Below are 10994 nucleotides of genomic sequence, written 5' to 3'. Positions count from 1 at the left end.
TTTATTAGTAATTTGTTAGTCATATGAATAAAAAAATAATGTTATTTTCTCTTTTATATTATGATGTATGTCTATATTTGTTTATTTTAGTATATTATTTGTATCAGTTTAGGTCATTTTAGCCACTATAAAAGCAAAGTCAATGTAATTATGTCAAAAATATAGGGTTAATTATATTTTCTTCAAACCTTAGAGGAGATGAGTGTAATTTATTCTAAAAAGAATAGTCTATTACGGGTAATTCTATTTCCACACACTAATTCTACTCAATTCACACATTTAATGAAAATTTTCATTAATATAATTTTGTCCTAAAATAAAAATACCATAATACCCTCATTTTCTTCTACTCAAACCCTATTTCTAAAATACCATAAAATTAGACTTTGTTTGATATAGTTTTAGAACATGAAAACCTTATTTCAATATGGTTTCATCTTTTTAGGGGCAAAAAAATTTAAAAATTTAAAAATATATTTTTGGTATTTATCTTTGTCAAATTAATTTATATTTTTCTCATAAAAATTTCAAAATATTGATTCAAAAATTAAAACTAAACATAGCTAGGGAGTTTTAAAATTGAAAAGAAAGGTAATATTGGAATATAGAGATATGTAGTGAGAATTTATATTTTTATAATGTGTGTACTAAGAAAGTGTTCATTACATGTGTATACTGAGAATAATTAGTGTGTGGAAATAGAATTACCCGCGTATTACACAACATATTATTGTATCTTTATTAAAAACTCACATTAACCCTTTATTTTTAAGAGCATTGCTATTTAATGCTAAAATTGGGTCTACTTTTCAAATTCAATGATGTAACAACTAATTAAAATATGTAAGGCAATTCTCTCTCTCTCTCTTTCTTATCTTCTCTAATTATCAACTAATCATCTCACTTACATATCATTTGAGCCTAAAAAATTAGTCTAAAAAGTGAATTATATATCATTTTTCTATTTTTAAGAAAAATGCTTTAGAGCTCGAATTCTCCTCGACTTGATTGGCCAGAATCCAAAACAACGTCGTTTTGAATTGATTTTTTTTTCCCCTCTTTTATATCTAAAACACAAGGAGGGAGGGAAGAAGAGAGAGAGAAGGAAGAGAAAAGAGGAAGAGAGAGAAGGGGAATAGAGAGGAAGAGAGAAACCATCACCGGCGCCTACCATCCTCTGTGTGTATATACAAATCTGTGTATACACAGATAGATCTGTGTGTGTATCCACAGATCTGTATATCTCTCTCTCTGTGTATCTATCTTTCTTTCTCTCTGTGAAGTCTCTATGTGTGATGATGATGATGTGTTGGTTGTTGATGATTTGAATCTCTCTGGTGAATCTCTGATTGGTTTTGATTTGTTTTGATTAGTGGGTTTGAATCTGTGATTGGTTTGGTTGTTGATGTCTAATTGGTTTTGGTTTTGGTTGTTGAATCTCTCCGTCTCTCCTCTCCTCTTTTCTTCTCTCCTTTCTTTTTTCTTTTTCTTTCTTCTTCTTCTTCTTCTGCAACGAGTTATGGAAAAAAAAAAAAAACCCAAAACGACGTTGTTTGGAATTTCGGGCCACTTGAGCCTCTGATATTTCGAGCTATGTGGCGGGACTGTATTTTTAATTGTACACTTAAAAGTATGTCCGGTTCTACGCACATTTTAATTACTATCAATCTCATTAACACCAAATGGACATGAAGATGATATCATAACTTGATTTAGAATGTAGAGTAGAGGGAAGAAAGTTAGACTTTACTAAGAATATAAGGGTGCTAAGTATAATTATACCCAAAAGAATTAACTGCAAAATATACCTACTGCATTTGAGAACAAAAACATGGAAAGGTTACCACGCCAGGGGTGCACATGGAATGTACTTTATAACGAAGATCAAGTGAAAAAATCAAAATATCCTTATACACAAGTGATCTCATTATATAAATTACATACAGTTTCATCACTTATTTTGGAGGTAAAATTCACTTTAATTCTTGTGTTTTTCATATATGGTTTAATCCTTTGACATTTAGAAATGAGCACATAACATTTTTATGTCCTTACACATGTTTCACACTTGTTAACTTGAACGAAATAACAAGGCACTTCAATTCACAAATCACGGGAAATTTTATGCTATGTTTTATTTGATTTTCAGAATTTGTTTTTAAAAACATTTTTTTTTTCTAACGAATTAAAATTAATTTAGTGGAAAAATAAAAAATAAAAAATACTCATCATTTCCATGCATTTTTTTTATCTTTTTGAAGAGTATAAATAATATTTAAAATTATAAAAATATTTTTTTAGTATTTAATTTTGTCTAACTATTTTTTTTTTCAAAAATAATTTTTAAAAATCAAACCAAGCAAAATTATGTGTTTATTTCTAAATAACAGAAGTTAAACTACACAGAATAAACCACCAGTTTAAAGTGAAGTTTCACCTAATTTATATGACATTACCTTTTTATTTTTTCTTACGATAATCTAAGTGAAGTTAATAACCAAACTGCCCGAACAAACATCCATTCAAAACAAGTTTATATTTTCATTTTTATCAAAAATAAAAATAAATATAAATATATTTTAATTTTGTATAAATACAAAAAAATAACTCTAATTTGCTGTTTCTTGTGTAAATATGTAAGCTCTTCCAAGGCTAATTAACAGAGAAAAAGTGTTGGAAATGGTCGACCCATCTCTTAAAGGCCAATACTCCAAAAAAGATCTAATCTAGGCCAGTTTGGCTATCCTATCATCATTGAAGCTGATTTTTTTTTTTTTAATTTAAAAAAAAATTAATTATAATAATTATGGAGACATATTTTTAGGTAGTCCACGTGGCCGAGGTACCACGTGGGCAAACTATGGTGCCGAGATATGGTGCAATAATACCGAAATTCGAGATATTTGGAGAGAGATATTTGGAGAGAGAACTAGAGTCCTAGATGACATCAAACTACCTATTTGGATAGAGATGGGACTCTTGAGTGAGTTCATCTTAATCTAAATAGTGTGAGTTGTGATAAATGTTATCCTTGTAAAGGATAAAGTCCCATGAAGTTACACTTCTAGGGGAAATTGGACACTGATCATTATAAAAGTAAGGCACCCTCGTGGGTCTAAGGTATGTCTGATTTGAGATGCTTTTATGCTTTCATTGTTGAAATTTAAGTACTTGTATTGATAGCTGTGAGAGATAAGATTACTAACTTGATCGTTGGAGTGCCCCTGGGTGGACGAACCACCGCGGTATTCTCATCTTCTTGTTGGCAGGTGTTCGAACTTAATCTATTCTATCGGTGCTCTCCAGCTAAGTTCCCCGTTTGGTTGTGTGGTTGGAAATCAACACCCACAATTTGGCGCCATCTGTGAGAACTTAGTTAGAATAGATGGCCATCATCGTGCAAGATCAACATGTCGGCAACGACTAGTTTAGCGAAGATGGAGAATGTGTCGACATTAGCATAATGAAGACCCTTCCAGAAGGGATGCAAAGACAGGGGGCATGAACGCTCCCAAGGAGATAACTTTCAAGTATAGAAGGATCAGCTTAAGCAAGCAGATCTCGAATTCCAGATCCCAGATTTCGGATCCCAGATCCTAGAAGACAAGATCTTGGCCTAGATAATTAAGTCCGAGAAGACAAGAGCTCAGCCTATGTGAGCAGATCCCGGATCCCAGATCCTAGATGATTAAATTCGAGAAGATAAGAGCTCAGCCTAAGTGAGTAGATCCCAGATTCCAGATCCCGAATCCCGGATCCCAGATCCTAGAAGACAAGATCTGGGCCTAGATGATTAGGTCCGAGAAGACAAGAGCTCAGCCTAAGTGAGCGATCCCTGATCCCAGATCCTAAAAGACAAGATCTCGGCCTAGATGATTAGGTCCAAGAAGACAAGAGCTCAACCTAAGTGAGCAGATCTCGGATTTCAAATCCCAAAAGATAAGATCTCGGCCTAAATGAGTAGGTCCGAGAAGACAAGAGCTCAGCCTAAGTGAGCAGATCCCGGATCCCAAATCCTAGAAGATAAGATCTCGGCCTAGATAATTAGATCCAAGAAGACAAGAGCTCAGCCCAAGTGAGCAAATCCCGGATTTCAGATCCCGAATCTCGGATCCGAGATCTTAGAAGACAAGATCTTGGCCTAGATAATCAGGTCCGAGAAGACAAGAGCTCAGCCTAAGTGAGTAGATCCCGAATTCCAAATCCCAAAAGACAAGATCTTAGCCTAGATAAGTAGGTCCAAAAAGACAAGAGCTCAGCCGAAGTGAACAGATACTGGATTCTAGATCTTGGATCCCAGATCCCAGAAGACAAGATCTCGGCCTAGATGAGTAGGTCTGAGAAGACAAGAGTTCAGCCTAAATTAGCAGATCCCAAATCCTAAAAGACAAAAAAGAAGCATATAAGATCAGACTGAAGTCGGCGAAGTTCTGCCTGTCGACAGAAAGCTATTTGTACAGAAGGACTTTTACTAGACCTCTATTGTGATGTGTACATTCTTCCCAGGTTGAAGACTTTTTACACGAGATCCATGTAGACGGTAGATCCCTTGCCCACAGAGCTATATCATAGGGATTCTGGTGACCTTACATGCAAAAGGATGTCGAAGCCTATGTAAAAAAGCATGAAAATGTTGTTAGAATCCATGATTGTGCGATAAGACTGAAATGTCTTATGGCGATGTTCCCATGGTGAACATGACGAGTAACTTAGACTTATCATATGGTAGAGTTGAATTATACTTGCTTCTGATAGAGTTGAGCTAAGTTGGCGATGTTTCTAAATGAAACATGACGAATAACTTAGACTTATTATATGACAGAGTTGAATTATGCTTGCATATGATAGAGTTGAACTAAGTTGGCAATATTTCTAAATGAAACATGACGAGTAAACTTAGACTTATTATATGATAGAGTTGAACTAAGTTAGCGATGTTTCTGAATGAAACATAACGAATAACTTAAACTTATTGTATGGCAGAGTCGAATTATACTTGCATACGATAGAGTTGAACTAAGTTGACGATGTTTTTGAATGAAATATGACAAATAACTTAGACTTATTATATAGTAGAGTCGAATTATACTTGCATATGATAAAATTGAACTAAGTTGACGATATTTCTGAATGAAACATGACGAATAACTTAGACTTATTATATGACAGAGTCAAATTATACTTGCATATGATAAAATTGAACTAAGTTGGTGATATTTCTAAATGAAACATGACGAATAAAGACTTATTATATGACAGAGTTGATTATACTTGCATATGATAGAGTTGAACTAAGTTGGCAATGTTTCTGAATGAAACATATCGAATAACTTAGACTTATTATATGGCAGAGTCAAATTATACTTGCATATGATAGAGTTGAACTAAGTTGGCGATATTTCTGAATGAAACATGACAAATAACTTAGAATTATTATATGACAGAGACGAATTATACTTGCATATAATAGAGTTGAACTAAGTTGGCGATGTTTCTAAATGAAACATGACGAATAACTTAGACTTATTATATGACATAGTCAAATTATACTTGCATATAATAGAATTGAACTAAGTTGGCAATGTTTTTGAATGAAACATGACGAATAACTTAGACTCATTATATGACAGAGTTGAATTATACTTGCATATACTGGAGTTGAACTAAAGTTGAATTAACTTGGACTTGCCATATCGGCAAAGTCAAACTCAGAATAGAACTAAGTTCATTAACAAAGAAACCAAGGTTGAAACACCTCGGGAAGCCTTTGTTTGAATCTGACTTCGGCAAAAGACCATAGTTGCATGCTTAATGTGAACTTAAATGGAACTTAGGTTGACATTAGGGGGCAGGGAGCTGGAGTGATGAACAAACTTAAGAGTTTGACACTTGTTGAAATTTTCAGAAATGGGCTTAACACTTGTTGAAATTTCGGAGAAATTTACAAGTTGGAGTTAGCCGATGCAATGATGAATAAAGTATCCGAGATACATGTTACCCCGAGGTGACTAACCAAGTTGTCAAAACATGGAAAGGATGAAATCTTAATAGAAGATAGCGTATGGAGGTAAAAAAGCAATAGCACTTGTAAAAATATTTTTATTTTTAAAGTGTTAACCGAGGTATGAAAATGGGTAGCAGAGGCAAACAGTTAAGGTTTATCCGAGGTATTGTATCCCAGAATTATTATACAGTTAAGGTACACTTTGAAGAAATGCAAAAATATTCTAAGTTTGGAAGCATGAAAAGCATAAAAGAAAGCAGCAAACATGCAAAGAAGAAAATAAGGCATACATTCAACACTTGGAAGAAAATATAAGACTTGTATTCAGAAAAGAAACTTGTTCGGATACAAAAATGCACTTCAGCCTGGCATAAGAGATTACTTGCTCATCTATAAAGACAAAAGGGGCACATCAGCCAAATATAAAGCTAACATTTTTCAAACAAAAGATTACAGCTGTCCAAAAGTAAGAAGGAAAAGTACAAAAAAGAGAAAAAACCAAAGTTCATGCATTTTCCACAGTCCGCCCTGCCTTGGCAATTGGCGTTGTGTCAGCCTCGGCAGGATAGTTGGGCAGATTTTTCAGCTTAGACCTTGACGTCGATCTCACGCAATGTGTTATCTAGGCTTTTGTTGGCAGTCTTGACCTCGGCCTCAGAAGTGGTCTTTTGAACCTCATCCTTTTTATCCTGAGTCAAGTCAAGGACTTGCTCATTTAGAGTTGGAGACTTGGCCCCAGCAGCTGTTTCAGATTCTTTCTCGGCAACCTCAACCTTGGCCTCTTTTTTGTCTCCGGCCTCCTCGTCGTCGGCCTCTTCTACTTCCTCGGCCTCATCCTCAGATTGATTGGGAGAGGGAGGGAAAGAGACAATGAGCTAACCTATATCACGGAGGGGTGAGTCCTTGGGGACAGACATCTTTTTAGGGTTGTCATCCAGTCAAGATAGTAGCGTTTATTGCAGGCCATGTTAACTTGTTTTTTCGGCCTTAGTAATGGCCTCGACTTTGGTAGCAGTAACTTAGTCCACTTGCTTCATGCGCTTCTTTTTCGAGATATTGAGTTACTGGAGGCATGAGCATGTTGGATTGACTAAAAGGAGATGGAGTGGATTGCACAGTTATAACATCAAGGATGTCAACAAGAAGGTCTTTTACGACAAGAGTTTGGCAAGACATGTCGTCATTGGTTACGGCAATGGTTACTCACAGATAAGGCGATTGGAAAATTATCAAGGTCTAAGGCTGGGAACTTAGGACCTCGGTGTTTCTTGTTCTTGGTTCTAGCTGTAAGATTGTCGCTATGTCGGTGTTTTCATTGGCATTGAGATTGTGGGTTGATGTGTGGAGCAGCTGATGAATTGTTTGGTTATCAGTCTGGTTCAGCTGGTAGAGTTTGAACCTTGGGCACAAAGGGAGTCTTCATAGTAATGAATACTTTAAGAACAGCAATGATGGTTTGCAGAGGCCAAGAGAAAGAGAGTCTAGGGACACTGTAATAACCCTCACCACTGATTACTGATAACCCTACTGATTACTGCTAAACTGAGACTGATTATGAAAAGTAATTGAATCGACTGAAATACTGAACTGACTGATTGAATGTACTAGTTTAAATGCATGTCTATCTGTTTGACTGTTTAATTATCTGTCCATGTTTTATGTTTAAATTGCGAATTGAAGGCCTTATCGGCGGCCGAATCCAGAATCGATTGATGTTTTCTGATCATTAGAATTTATGTGATTTTATGGTGTGTTTATTTGAAAACTGATTTGGTACGATTAAATTAGATCAATATTGATGAATTACATATGTTGGCTTTAATTACAACTTTGCCATTTGAGTGGGCCACTACACCAAACTTTGTCTAAGACTTGGTCTTGCATTACACAACTCTTCCTCAGCCATTTTGAGAGCATAGCCGACTAGAGTGAGAGAGTGAGAGGAGAAGAGTGTTTTCAACTTGAATTCATCAATTTTAGTTTGGAGAATTGAAGTATAGATTGCAAATTGAGCTCCATTATCTTGCATTGGAGGCCTAAGGTAGTATAATTACCCTCTTGTTTTATGATTTGAGCTTGTTCTTGCATGATTCATGTGTAAATTAAGGGATTGAGTCTAGAACTAGCTTAAGTTGTTGAATTGAAGCTTAGTCTTTGCATGCATGGCATACTCTTGCATTTTTGAGGTTGTTCTTCATAAATTTGCCACATGCATGTTCATATGTTTGCATTGGACCATGAACTCATCTTGGTTTTGAAGGAATTGGCTCATTTGAGCAAGTAATCGAAGCTTTGAATTGGTTTAAACTCATGCATGTCATGTTTGAGTTATGTTCTTGAGTTTTGGTTTGAAATTGGATTTATTTGAACTACCTTTGGGCTTTGATTTTTACAATTGAGCTTTGAATCATGTTAAACTATGAGTTTTGAAGTGTTTTCCAGGAAATGGGCCCAAAGGAATCAAATTTGATACATTTGAAGTTGAATTTGAGCTTGAGGTTCAAATCTGGGAATTCCAGATTTTGAACTCACGCTCGAGCGGGGTGACTGGCGCTCGAGCGTGAAATTCGTGCTCGCAGTACTTTGCATTGTTTTGATGTCCGCTCGAGCGGGGTAATTGACGCTCGAGCGGGACATTGTGTCTTACGCTCGAGCGGATGTCGAGCATCCAATCGAGCGTAATTTTCACACATCCAGCACTTTTAACTGTTTTGCAGTATGCCCGAGCGGGTAATTCTACGCTCGAGCGGAAACCTTTGTCTGCATGTCCGTTCGAGCGGAGTAACCTACGCTTGAGCGGGACCCCTGTTTTCTGAAAATTCTGAAAATGCTTTTAAAGTGTATCTTTGCATCCTTATTTCATCATAGACATTCTTAGGCCTAGTTTAAGGCATCTTAATGAGGATATAGATGTAGAACCACACCGAGTCAAGATAGGGATTAAGTTATTATATTCCCAATTGTGAACTTAGTGTGTGTTCACTCTATAACTGTGTAGGGTTGGTATCTGAGGACGCGCTCTAGCTTAACTGTAGCCCAGAACTTTGTGAGTAACAACTGTGTAAAAATATGTTCAAATATGATTATCTTTTGAACAATTGAACTGTACTGTTTTATGAAATGATACTGTTACTAAATGAATGATGTCCTAATTGTGAACTATATTGTGGCGTCCTTAGCAACTACTGTTACTGTTACTGTTACTGCTACTATTACAGAGATCTATGTCGGTTCCCATGTTGGAACCACTACTGTTTACTGATATGATGGCCATCAACTGGCTGTTCGGTCTGATAAGACCTACTGTACTGTTTTGCTACTGGATGTACCGCATATGACTGTTATGACTGAATGACTGATATACTGAATCAATTGACTGTTTTCAATACTGAATGGACATTCATTCTTAACCTCTTTACGCATTATGTTATTCACTGGGCTTTAGCTCACTGCTCATATATATATGTAGGTGTACAGGCACCGGACCGTTGCTAGAAGCGTCGGGGTAAACTCCAGTTTTGTCAAGCCAACCTGTGTGCCTCACTGCGAGATTCCGAGCTTGCCAAGCTATGGCTTAGGGGTGTTTTAATTTTCCCCACCTATCTCTGTATCTGTTTTTGTAATGTTGTATAGACTGATAACACTGTACTGTACTGTCTTAATAGGGATTAAGTCCCTGATCTGGATGATTGTAAATGTTGTACAAACTGTTTTGCACTGATTGCATATATGTATGAAAAGTCTTATTGCATACAGATCGTCACAGCTCATTGGACACTGTTTACTTACTGTTTTGGCTTCCGCCATGCCCTTGTACTCTGTATTATTGTTTGACTGTTAAGCAGGCCTTCGGTAATCACAGATTACTGGTCGGTTACGGTGCTAAACCCATAGGGGCGGGTTTGGGTCGTGACAGACACAGATAGAGATGAAATATGAAGATGAAATGGTTTTGCTGGAATTAGAAAAATATGGCAAAAAGTTATGATTTCGAGTCCTGACGTGCCCGTGCTGACGTCAGATGGCGCGGGACAGAACTGATGCGACATGATGGGGACGTGATTGGTACGCTCCAATCTCATAGTGATCTTGGTTGACATGACGACCTCAGTTGAGAAATTGATCTCGGTAGAGATGACGATCTCGGTTAAGATGGTGATCTTAGTTAACATGATGATTTCAGTTGAGATGTTAATCTTGGTTAAGATGTTAAATTTGAACAGGGGTAGAATTTGTTTATTCTTGGTTTCTAATGAGTTGATACTAGTATCTTGATGTTCTTAAACTAGCAAGTCATGATCTCTGCTAGCAGTGTGATCTCTGTCGAGATGTTGGACCTAGATGAAATGGAACATGGTTCATGGTTCTTGGTTCTTGATTCTTGACAAATGGACATTTGAGTCCTTGTTTCTTGGTGCCAACGAGTCACGATCTCGGTTGGGGAAGTACATGTATAGGTTCCATCACCTTAGTTTACCGAGGTAATAGAACCTAAGGGGCAGTTGTGGGGACATATTTTTAGGTAGTCCACGTGGTCGAGGTGCCACGTGGGCAGACCATGGTGCCGAGATATGATGCGATAATACCGGAATTCGAGACATTTGGATAGAGGACTAGAGTCTTGGATGACATCAAGCTATCTATTTGGATAGAGATAGGACTCTTGAGGGAGTTCATCTTAATCTGAATAGTGTGAGTTGTGATAAATGTTATCCTTGTAAAGAATAAAGTCCCATGAAGTAAAACTTCTAAGGGAAGTTGGACACTGATCATTATAAAAGTAAGGCACCCTTGTGAGTCTAAGGTATGCTTTATTTGAGATGTTTTTATGCTTTCATTGTTGAAGTTTAAGTACTTGTATTGATATCTGTGAGAGATAAGATTACTGACTTGATCGTCGGAGTGTTCCCGAGTGGACGAACCACCACGGTATTCTCATCTTCTTGTTAGTAGGTGTTCGGGCTTAATCTATTTTGCCGGTGCTCTCCAA

Source organism: Camellia sinensis, chromosome 5 (assembly GCF_055761805.1).
Source record: "Camellia sinensis isolate YWXY chromosome 5, ASM5576180v1, whole genome shotgun sequence".
In the NCBI taxonomy this organism is placed as follows: domain Eukaryota; kingdom Viridiplantae; phylum Streptophyta; class Magnoliopsida; order Ericales; family Theaceae; genus Camellia; species Camellia sinensis.
This window is presented reverse-complemented; position numbering follows the sequence as displayed.